This window comes from Coregonus clupeaformis, chromosome 11, assembly GCF_020615455.1.
Source record: "Coregonus clupeaformis isolate EN_2021a chromosome 11, ASM2061545v1, whole genome shotgun sequence".
Lineage (NCBI taxonomy): Eukaryota > Metazoa > Chordata > Actinopteri > Salmoniformes > Salmonidae > Coregonus > Coregonus clupeaformis.
In genome coordinates this window covers 50919784-50931497 of record NC_059202.1, presented here as the reverse complement: position 1 = coordinate 50931497, position 11714 = coordinate 50919784, and positions in this window count along the sequence as shown.

Here is an 11714-nt window from a genome sequence, read left to right as displayed (position 1 = left end):
CAACACCTTAACCGTTACGCCAAGAGGTTCGAACCTCTTGACAAGGTCACTAGGTGTTGGGTTAAGGATTGATATACACAGAGAATAGAGTCGGCCCAAGAATTGAACCCTGTGGCACCCCCATAGAGACTGCCAGAGGTCCAGACAACAGGCCCTCCGATTTGACACATTGAACTCTGTCTGAGAAGTAGTTGGTGAACCAGGCGAGGTAGTCATTTCAGAAAGCGTGGGGGGGCATGGGGCAAGTTGCAACGGAGGGTGCAGAGCTGGTGGCTGGGGTAGGGGTAGCCAGGTGGAAAGCATGGCCAGCCATAGCAAAATGCTTGTTGAAATTATCGTAGATTTATCGGTAGTGACAGTGTTTCCTAGCCTCAGTGCAGTGGGCAGCTGGGAGGAGGTGCTCTTATTCTCCATGGACTTTATAGTGTCCCAAAACCTTTTGGAATTAGTGCTACAGGATGCACATTTCTGTTTGAAAAAGCTAGCCTTTGCTTTCCTAACTGATTGTGAATATTGGTTCCTGACTTCCCTGAAAAGTTGCATATCGCAGGGGCTGTTCGATGCTAATGCAGTACACCACAGGATGTTTTTGTGCTGGTCAAGGGCAGTCAAGTCTGGGGAACCAGAGGCTATATCTGTTCTTAGTTCTGATTTTTTTAAAATGGGGCATGCTTATTTAAGATGGAGAGGAAAGCACTTTTAAAGATCAACCAGTCATCCTCTACTGACGGAATGAGCTCAATATCCATCCAGGATACCCGGGCCAGGTCAATTAGAAAGGCCTGCTCACTGAAGTGTTTTAGGGAGCGTTTGACAGTGATGAGGGGTGGTCGTTTGACCGCGGACCCATTACGGACGCAGGCAATGAGGCAGTGATCGCTGAGATCCTGGTTGAAGACAGCGGAGGTGTATTTAGAGGGTAAATTAGTCAGGATGATATCTATGAGGGTGCCCATGTTAACGGATTTAGGGTTGTACCTGGTAGGTTCCTTGATAATTTGTGTGAGATTGAGGGCATCTAGTTTAGATTGTAGAACGGCCGGGGTGTTAAGCATATCCCAGTTTAGGTCACCAAGCAATATGAACTCTTAGGATAGATGGCGGGCAATCAATTCATATATGGTGTCCAGGGCACAGCTGGGGGCTGAGGAGGTCTGTAGCAAGCGGCAACAGTGAGATACTTATTTCTGGAAAGGTGGATTTTTAGAAGTAGAAGCTCAAACTGTTTGGGCACAGACCTGGATAGTATGATAGAGCTCTGCAAGCTTTCTCTACAGTAGATTGCAACTCCGCCCCCTTTGGCAGTTCTATCTAGACAGAAAATGTTGTAGCTGGGAATGGACATTTCTGAATCTTTGGTGGCCTTCCTAAGCCAGGATTCAGACACTGCTAGAACATCAGGGTTGGCGGAGTGTGCTAACGCAGTGAATAACTCAAACTTAGGGAGGAGGCTTCTAATGTTAACATGCAAGAAACCAAGGCTTTTGCGGTTACAGAAGTCAACAAATGATAGCGCCTGGGGAGTAGGAGTGATACTGGGAGCTACAGGGCCTGGGTTAACCTCTACATCACCAGAGGAACAGAGGAGGAATATAATAAAGATACGGCTAAAGGCTTTAAGAACTGGTCTTCTAGTGCGTTGGGTACAGAGAATAAAAGGGGCAGATTTCCAGGCGTTGTAGGAAAAGATTCAGGGCATTATGTACAGACAAGGATATGGAAGGATATGAGTACAGTGGAGGTAAACCTAAGCGTTGGGTATCGATGAAAGAGATAGCATCACTGGAGGCACTGATTGAGCCGGTCTCCGTGTGTGTGGGGGGGTGGGACAAAGGAGCTATCTGAGGCAGGTTGAGCGGGACTGGGGGCTCTACAGTGAATAAGTACAGTAAGACCTAACCGAAACAGCAATAGGCAAGGCATATTGACATGGGAGAGAGGCATAAAGCAATCACAGGTGGTATTCGAGAGAGCTAAGACAACAGCTGGTAATGGCAACGAAAGTTTGAGCTGAGGCTAAACAGATAAACAGGATGGGGTACTGTATAAAGGAACAGCCAGCAGGCATCAGCTGTGTACCTGAGTGATCATAAGGTCCAGTGAACAGCAATAGGTGAGACCTTGTACTCAGCATAAAAATTATACAAGAGACATTATGGGACACCCTACAGGAAGGTGCTTTTTGGCCAACTTGAGTCAAACTTTCATCTACTTTTTGGACGACATGGCTCCTATTATGCCTGGTGAAAATCAAACACTGCATTCCACAGTAAGAACCTCTTGCCAACAGTCAAGCATGGTGGTGGTGGTAGTGTGATGGTTTGGGGATGCTTTGCTGCCTCAGGACCTGGACAACTTACCTTAATAGAAGGAACCATGAATTCTGCTCTGTATCAGAGAATTCTACAGGAGAATGTCAGGCCAATCCATCTGTGAGCTGAAGCTGAAGTGCAGCTGGGTCATGCAGCAAGACACACTGTCAAGTCTACATGAAAATGGCTAAAAAGCAACACATTTGAAGTTTTGGAATGGCCTAGTCAAAGTCCAGACCTAATCCCAATTGAGATGTTGTGCCAGGACTTGAAATGAGCAGTTCATGCTTGAAAACCCAATAATGTTGCTGAGTTACAGCAGTTCTGCATGGAAGAGTGGGCTAAAATTCCTCCACAGTGCCGTGAGAGACTGATCAACAAATACAGCAAGAGTTTGGTGGAATCATTGCAGCTAAAGGTGGCACAACCAGTTATTGACTGTAAGGGGGCAATTACTTTTTCACACAGTGGCATTGGGTGTTGCATAACTTTATTAATTAAATAAATCAAATAAGTATGTAATTGTTGTTATTTGTTCACTCAGGTTACCTTTATCTAATATTAGGCTTTGGTTGAAGATCCGATAACATTCAGCATCAAAAGAATGCAAAAGTAGAGAAAATTAGAAAGGGGGCAAATACTTTTTCACGGCACTGTATACAGTGTCTTTAGAAAGTATTCACACACCTTGACTTTTTCCACATTTTGTTGTGTTACAGCCTGAATTAAAATTGGGATTTTTGGTCTCTGGCTAACACACAATACCCCATAATGTCAAAGTGGAATTATGTTTTTTACAAATTAATAAAAAATGATAAGCTGAAACGTCTTGAGTCAATAGGTATTCAACCCCTTTGTTATGGAAAGCCTAAATAAGTTCATGAGTAAAAATGTGCTTAAGTCACAAAATAAGTAGACTCGCTCTGTGTGCAATAATAGTGTTTAACATGATTTTTGAGTGACTACCTCATCTCTGTACCCCACACATACAAATATCTGTGAGGTCCCTCAGTCAAGCAGTGAATTTCAAACACAGATTCAACCACAATGACCAGGGAGGTTTTCCAATGCCTCGCAAAGAAGGGCACCTATTGGTAGATGGGTAAAAATAAGATAATAATATTAATAATTGAATATCCCTTTGAGCATGGTGAAGTTATTAATTGCACTTTGGATGGTGTATCAATACACCCAGTCACTACAAAGATATAGGCGTCCTTCCTAACTCAGTTGCCAGAGAGGAAGGAAACCGCTCAGGGATTTCTCCATGAGGCCAATGCTGACTTTGAAACATTTACAAAGTTTAATGGCTGTGATAGGAGAAAACTGAGGATTGATCAACAACATTGTAGTTAGTCCTAATTGATAGAGTGAAAAGAAGGAAGCCTGTAAAGAATACAAATATTCCAAAACATGCATCCTATATGCAACAAGGCACTAAGGTAATACTGCACAACATGTGGCAAAGCAATTTACTTTTTGTCCTGAATATAAAGTGTTGTGTTTGGGTCAAATCCAATACAACACATTACTGAGTACCACTCTCCATATTTCCAAGCATAGTGGTGGCTGCATCATGTTATGGGTATGCTTGTAATCTTCAAGGACTGGGGAGTTTTTCAGGATAAAAAAGAAACGGAATGGAGGTAAGCACAGGCAAAATCCTAAAGGAAAACCTGGTTCAGTCTGCTTTGCACCAGACACTGGGTGTCACGCCCTGACTCTGGGGACTCTTATTTATTGAGTCAGGGTGTGATTTTCTATGTTGTATTTTCTATGTTTTCTATCTAGTATGTCTAGATCTATGTTGGCCGGTGTGGTTCCCAATCAGAGGCAGCTGTCGCTCGTTGTCTCTGATTGGGGACCATACTTAGGCAGCCTATTGGCACTAGTGGGTTGTGGGATCTTGTTCTGTATAAGGTTTGTTGTGTGTTACCTTAGGACTTCACGTGTCGTTAGTTTATTGTTTTGTTGTGTGTTTATTCGTGTTAATAAACATATTTGCATATCACGCTGCGCCTTGGTCCGTCCCGTCTATGAACGAACGTGACAGAAGATCCCACCAGACCTGGACCAAGCAGCGTGCCGAGGAAGAGCAGGGAGGATGGACTTGGCAGGAGATAAGAGAGGATCTGGCAAGAAAGATGGAGGCCCTGATCAGGGTGGAGAGGCAACCCCAAGAAAATGTTTGGGGGGGGCACACGGTGTGGACGACGAGGCAGCAGGAGGCCGCGACAGGGCGGATCTGCTGGTTAGGAGAGGAGGCCACCAGATTACGGGGGCTATTGGTTCAGAGGGAGCAGAAGGAAGGTGTAGAGGCACGGCGAGAGGAGCTGGTTAGGCAGCAGAAGGAGCAGGGGTTAATCAAGGAACCCAGTCCTGCTCCTCGCACCAAGTAAGTGGTGCGTGTCGCCAGTCCGGTCCGGCCCGTTCCTGCTCCCCGCACCAAGCCAGTGGTGCGCGTCGCCAGCCCGGCCCGGCCTGTTCCTGCTCCTCGCACCAAGCCAGTGGTGCGCGTCGCCAGCCCGGCCCTGCCTGTTCCTGCTCCTCGCACCAAGCCAGTGGTGCGCGTCGCCAGCCCGGCCCGGCCTGTTCCTGCTCCTCGCACCAAACCAGTGGTGCGTGTTCCCAGCCCGGCCCGGCCTGTTCCTGCTCCTCGCACCAAGCCAGTGGTGCGCAACGCCAGCCCGGCCCGGCCTGTTCCTGCTCCTCGCACCAAGCCAGTGGTGCGCATCGCCTGTCCGGCCCGGCCTGTTCCTGCTTCACGTGTCGTTAGTTTATTGTTTTGTCGTGTGTTTATTCGTGTTAATAAACATGTTTGCATATCACGCTGCGCCTTGGTCCGTCCCGTCTATGAACGAACGTGACACTGGGAGATTAATTCAACCCTTTTTGGGGCTACAGTGGGGGGGAAAAGTATTTAGTCAGCCACCAATTGTGCAAGTTCTCCCACTTAAAAAGATGAGAGAGGCCTGTAATTTTCATCATAGGTACATGTTAACTATGACAGACAAATTGAGATTTTTTTTTCCAGAAAATCACATTGTAGGATTTTTTATGAATTTATTTGCAAATTATGGTGGAAAATAAGTATTTGGTCACCTACAAACAAGCAAGATTTGACGTGACTTCCGTCTCGCTTCCGCATTGTCTCCGTACTGCTGTGCTGTTTGTTGCTACTTGGCTACCTGCCAAACTATTCACGTTTTACTTTTAATAAACGTTTAATCAATCTTTGTGTTCAACAAATTTACCAACTTTTTAGTTTTGTCCTCACTCATCTTTTTCGTTAAACTTTTTCACCCGGACGTTTATCCCGAGACAGAAGAGTCATTTTCCTGTGCGTTTTAGCTGCCAACTTTACGTTATTTTCCTTTTTTCCATCGCAACTTTTTTCCCTTATTCAACTTTTTCACTCCGGACGCTTTATCTGGACATGGTTCATCAACATCTTCAACAGCCGAAGCTAAGTAGTAACATTAACATGATGTCTTCTAATTGCAGTCGCTGTACTCATAATATACAGGAGAACGATCGCCTTACGGCGAAAATAGCTGTGCTACAAGCCCAGCTTCAGACGCAATCGTTAGGCAAGGGTAATCTCAGTGTAGGAAAGGAAGAAACAGCGTCTGTGCCACCAGTAAGTACAGACAGTAACGTTAGTATAAATCCCCCCGCACAGTCCCCGCGAGCCGGACAACTTTCTCATGGCTTCTGGAGGGAAATACTGTTGGAATGCTCAACCGGTGTCGCTCATTCAGCCGACAGAAACCTTCAACCGGTTTTCCCCATTATGTAGCGAGTCGGAGTCTGAGTCTGAGTCTTCTCTAGTCTCTACTCCTCCCGTTATGGGGTCTGAGACGCCGAAGGCTCCCACCATTAGCTCTGACAAATTGAAAACCCTAGTCATTGGCGACTCCATTACCCGCAGTATTAGACTTAAAACGAATCACCCAGCGATCATACACTGTTTACCAGGGGGCAGGGCTACCGACGTTAAGGCTAATCTAAAGATGGTGCTGGCTAAAGCTAAAACTGGCGAGTGTAGAGAGTATAGAGATATTGTTATCCACGTCGGCACCAACGATGTTAGGATGAAACAGTCAGAGGTCACCAAGTGCAACATAGCTTCAGCTTGTAAATCAGCTAGAAAGATGTGTCGGCATCGAGTAATTGTCTCTGGCCCCCTCCCAGTTAGGGGAAGTGACGAGCTCTACAGCAGAGTCTCAGCACTTAATCGCTGGTTGAAAACTGTTTTCTGCCCCTCCCAAAAGATAACATTTGTGGATAATTGGCCCTCTTTCTGGGACTCACCCACAAACAGGACCAAGCCTGACCTGCTGAGGAGTGACGGACTCCATCCTAGCTGGAGGGGTGCTCTCCTCTTATCTACCAACATAGATAGGGCTCTAACTCCTCTAGCCCCACAGTGAAATAGGGTGCAGGCCAGGCAGCAGGCTGTTAGCCAACCTGCCAGCTTAGTGGAGTCTGCCAATAGCACAGTCAGTGTAGTCAGCTCAGCCATACCCATTGAGACTGTGTCTGTGCCTCGACCTAGGTTGGGCAAAACTAAACATGGCGGTGTTCACCCTAGCAATCTTATTAGGATAAAGACCTCCTCCATTCCTGCCATTATTGAAAGAGATCGTGATACCTCACATCTCAAAATAGGGTTACTTAATGTTAGATCCCTCACTTCAAAGGCAGTCATAGTCAATGAACTAATCACTGATCATAATCTCGATGTGATTGGCCTGACTGAAACATGGCTTAAGCCTGATGAATTTGCTGTGTTAAATGAGGCCTCACCTCCTGGTTACACTAGTGACCATATTCCCCGTGCATCCCGCAAAGGCGGAGGTGTTGCTAACATTTACGATAGCAAATTTCAATTTACAAAAAAAAATGGCGTTTTCATCTTTTGAGCTTCTAGTCATGAAATCTATGCAGCCTACTCAATCACTTTTTATAGCTACTGTTTACAGGCCTCCTGGGCCATATACAGCGTTCCTCTCTGAGTTTCCTGAATTCCTATCAGACCTTGTAGTCATAGCAGATCATATTCTAATTTTTGGTGATTTTAATATTCACATGGAGAAGTCCACAGACCCACTCCAAAAGTCTTTCGGAGCCATTATCGACTCAGTGGGTTTTGTCCAACATGTCTCTGGACCTACTCACTGCCACAGTCATACTCTGGACCTAGTTTTGTCCCATGGAATAAATGTTGTAGATCTTAATGTTTTTCCACAAAATCCTGGACTATCGGACCACCATTTTATTACATTTGCAATCGCAACAAATAATCTACTCAGACCCCAACCAAGGAGCATCAAAAGTCGTGCTATAAATTCTCAAACAACACAAAAATTCATTGATGCCCTTCCAGACTCCTTCTGCCTACCCAAGGACGTCAGAGGACAAAAATCAGTTAACCACTTAACTGAGGAACTCAATTTAACCTTGCGCAATACCCTAGATGCAGTTGCACCCCTAAAAACGAAAAACATTTGTCATAAGAAACTAGCTCCCTGGTATACAGAAAATACCCGAGCTTTGAAGCAAGCTTCCAGGAAATTGGAACGGAAATGGCGCCACACCAAACTGGAAGTCTTCCGACTAGCTTGGAAAGACAGTACCGTGCAGTACCGAAGAGCCCTCACTGCTGCTCGATCATCCTACTTTTCCAACTTAATTGAGGAAAATAAGAACAATCCAAAATTTCTTTTTGATACTGTTGCAAAGCTAACTAAAAAGCAGCATTCCCCAAGAGAGGATGGCTTTCACTTCAGCAGTGATAAATTCATGAACTTCTTTGAGGAAAAGATCATGACCATTAGAAAGCAAATTACGGACTCCTCTTTGAATCTGCGTATTCCTCCAGGGCTTAGCTGTCCTGGATCTGCACAGACTCTGCGAGGGCCTGGGATCGGGAGAGACACTTAAGTGTTTTAGTACTATATCTCTTGACACAATGATGAAAATAATCATGGCCTCTAAACCTTCAAGCTGCATACTGGATCCTATTCCTACTAAACTGCTGAAGGAGCTGCTTCCTGTGCTTGGCCCTCCTATGTTGAACATAATAAACAGCTCTCTATCCACCGGATGTGTACCAAACTCACTAAAAGTGGCAGTGATAAAGCCTCTCTTGAAAAAGCCAAACCTTGACCCGGAAAATATAAAAAACTATCGGCCTATATCGAATCTTCCATTCCTCTCAAAAATTTTAGAAAAAGCTGTTGCGCAGCAACTCACTGCCTTTCTGAAGACAAACAATGTATACGAAATGCTTCAGTCTGGTTTTAGACCCCATCATAGCACTGAGACTGCACTTGTAAAGGTGGTAAATTACCTTTTAATGGCGTCAGACCGAGGCTCTGCATCTGTCCTCGTGCTACTAGACCTTAGTGCTGCCTTTGACACCATCGATCACCACATTCTTTTGGAGAGACTGGAAACCCAAATTGGTCTACACGGACAAGTTCTGGCCTGGTTTAGATCCTACCTGTCGGAAAGATATCAGTTTGTCTCTGTGAATGGTCTGTCCTCCGACAAATCAACTGTACATTTCGGTGTTCCTCAAGGTTCCGTTTTAGGACCACTATTGTTTTCACTATATATTTTACCTCTTGGGGATGTTATTCGAAAACATAATGTTAACTTTCACTGCTATGCGGATGACACACAGCTGTACATTTCAATGAAACATGGTGAAGCCCCAAAATTGCCCTCGCTAGAAGCCTGTGTTTCAGACATAAGGAAGTGGATGGCTGAAAACTTTTTACTTTTAAACTCGGACAAAACAGAGATGCTTGTTCTAGGTCCCAAGAAACAAAGAGATCTTCTGTTAAATCTGACAATTCATCTAGATGGTTGTAAAGTCGTCTCAAATAAAACTGTGAAGGACCTCGGTGTTACTCTTGACCCTGATCTCTCTTTTGACGAACATATCAAGACTGTTTCAAGGACAGCTTTTTTCCATCTACGTAACATTGCAAAAATCAGAAATTTTCTGTCCAAAAATGATGCAGAAAAATTAATCCATGCATTTGTTACTTCTAGGTTAGACTACTGCAATGCTCTATTTTCCGGCTACCGGATAAAGCACTAAATAAACTTCAGTTAGTGCTAAATACGGCTGCTAGAATCCTGACTAGAACCAAGAAATTTGATCATATTACTCCAGTGCTAGCTTCCCTACACTGGCTTCCTGTTAAGGCAAGGGCTGATTTCAAGGTTTTACTGTTAACCTATAAAGCGTTACATGGGCTTGCTCCTACCTATCTTTCCGAGTTGGTCCTGCCGTACATACCAATACGCACGCTACGGTCACAAGACGCAGGCCTCCTAATTGTCCCTAGAATTTCTAAGCAAACAGCGGGAGGCAGGGCTTTCTCCTATAGATCTCCATTTTTATGGAACAGTCTGCCTACCCATGTGAGAGACGCAGACTCGGTCTCAACCTTTAAGTCTTTACTGAAGACTTATCTCTTCAGTAGGTCATATGATTGAGTGTAGTCTGGCCCAGGAGTGTGAAGGTGAACGGAAAGGCTGGAGCAACGAACAGCCCTTGCTGTCTCTGCCGGGCCGGTTCCCTCTCCACTGGGGTTCTCTGCCTCTAACCCTGTTGCAGGGGCTGAGTCACTGGCTTGCTGGTGCTCTTTCATGCCGTCCCTGGGAGGGGTGCGTCACTTGAGTGGGGTTGAGTTACTGACGTGATCTTCCTGTCTGGGTTGGCGCCCCCCTTGGTTTGTGCTGTGGTGGAGACCTCTGTGGGCTATACTCGGCCTTGTCTCAGGATTGTAAGTTGGTGGTTGGGGATATCCCTCTAGTGGTGCGGGGGCTGTGCTTTGGCGGAGTGGGTGGGGTTATATCCTTCCTGTTTGGCCCTGTCCGGGGTTTCTTCGGATGGGGCCACAGTGTCTCCGGACCGCTCCTGTCTCAGCCTCCAGTATTTATGCTGCAGTAGTTTATGTGTCGGGGGGCTGGGGTTAGTTGGTTATACCTGGAGTACTTCTCCTGTCTTATCCAGTGTCCTGTGTGAATTTAAGTATGCTCTCTCTAATTCTCTCGTTCTCTCTTTCTCTCTGAGAACCTGAGCCCTAGGACCATACGTCAGGACTACCGGGCATGATGACACCTTGCTGTCCCCAGTCCGCCTGGCCTTGCTGCTATTCCAGTTTCAACTGTTCTGCCTGCGGCTACGAAACCCCTACCTGTCCCAGACCTGCTGTTTTCAACTCTTTAATGATCGGCTATGAAAAGCCAACTGAGAGACCTGAGCCCTAGGACCATACGTCGGGACTACCGGCCGTGGTGACTCCTTGCTGTCCCCAGTCCGCCTGGCCTTGCTGCTATTCCAGTTTCAACTGTTCTGCCTGCGGTTATGGAACCCCCTACCTGTCCCAGACCTGCTGTTTTCAACTCTTAATGATCGGCTATGAAAAGCCAACTGAGATTTATTCCTGATTATTATTTGACCATGCTTGTCACTTATGAACATTTTTGAACATCTTGGCATGGTTCTGTTATAATCTCCACCCGGCACAGCCAGAAGAGGACTGGCCACCCCTCATAGCCTGGTTCCTCTCTAGGTTTCTTCCTAGGCTTTCGCCTTTCTAGGGAGTTTTTCCTAGCCACCGTGCTTCTACACCTGCATTACTAGCTGTTTGGGGTTTTAGGCTGGGTTTCTGTACAGCACTTCGAGATATTAGCTGATGTAAGAAGGGCTATATAAAATAAAATTGATTGATTGAAGATTTCTGGCTCTTACAGACCTGTAACTTCTTCTTTAAGAGGCTCCTCTGTCCTCCACTCGTTACCTGTATTAACGGCACCTGTTTGAACTTGTTATCAGTATAAAAGACACCTGTCCACAACCTCAAACAGTCACACTCCAAACTCCACTATGGCCAAGACCAAAGAGCTGTCAAAGGACACCAGAAACAAAATTGTAGACCTGCACCAGGCTGGGAAGACTGAATCTGCAATAGGTAAGCAGCTTGGTTTGAAGAAATCAACTGTGGGAGCAATTATTAGGAAATGGAAGACATACAAGACCACTGATAATCTCCCTCGATCTGGGGCTCCACGCAAGATCTCACCCCGTGGTGTCAAAATGATCACAAGAACGGTGAGCAAAAATCCCAGAACCACACGGGGGGACCTAGTGAATGACCTGCAGAGAGCTGGGACCAAAGTAACAAAGCCTACCATCAGTAACACACTACGCCGCCAGGGACTCAAATCCTGCAGTGCCAGACGTGTCCCCCTGCTTAAGCCAGTACATGTCCAGGCCCGTCTGAAGTTTGCTAGAGTGCATTTGGATGATCCAGAAGAGGATTGGGGCGGCGCGCAATTGGCCCAGCATCGTCCAGGGTAGGGGAGGGAATGGCCGGC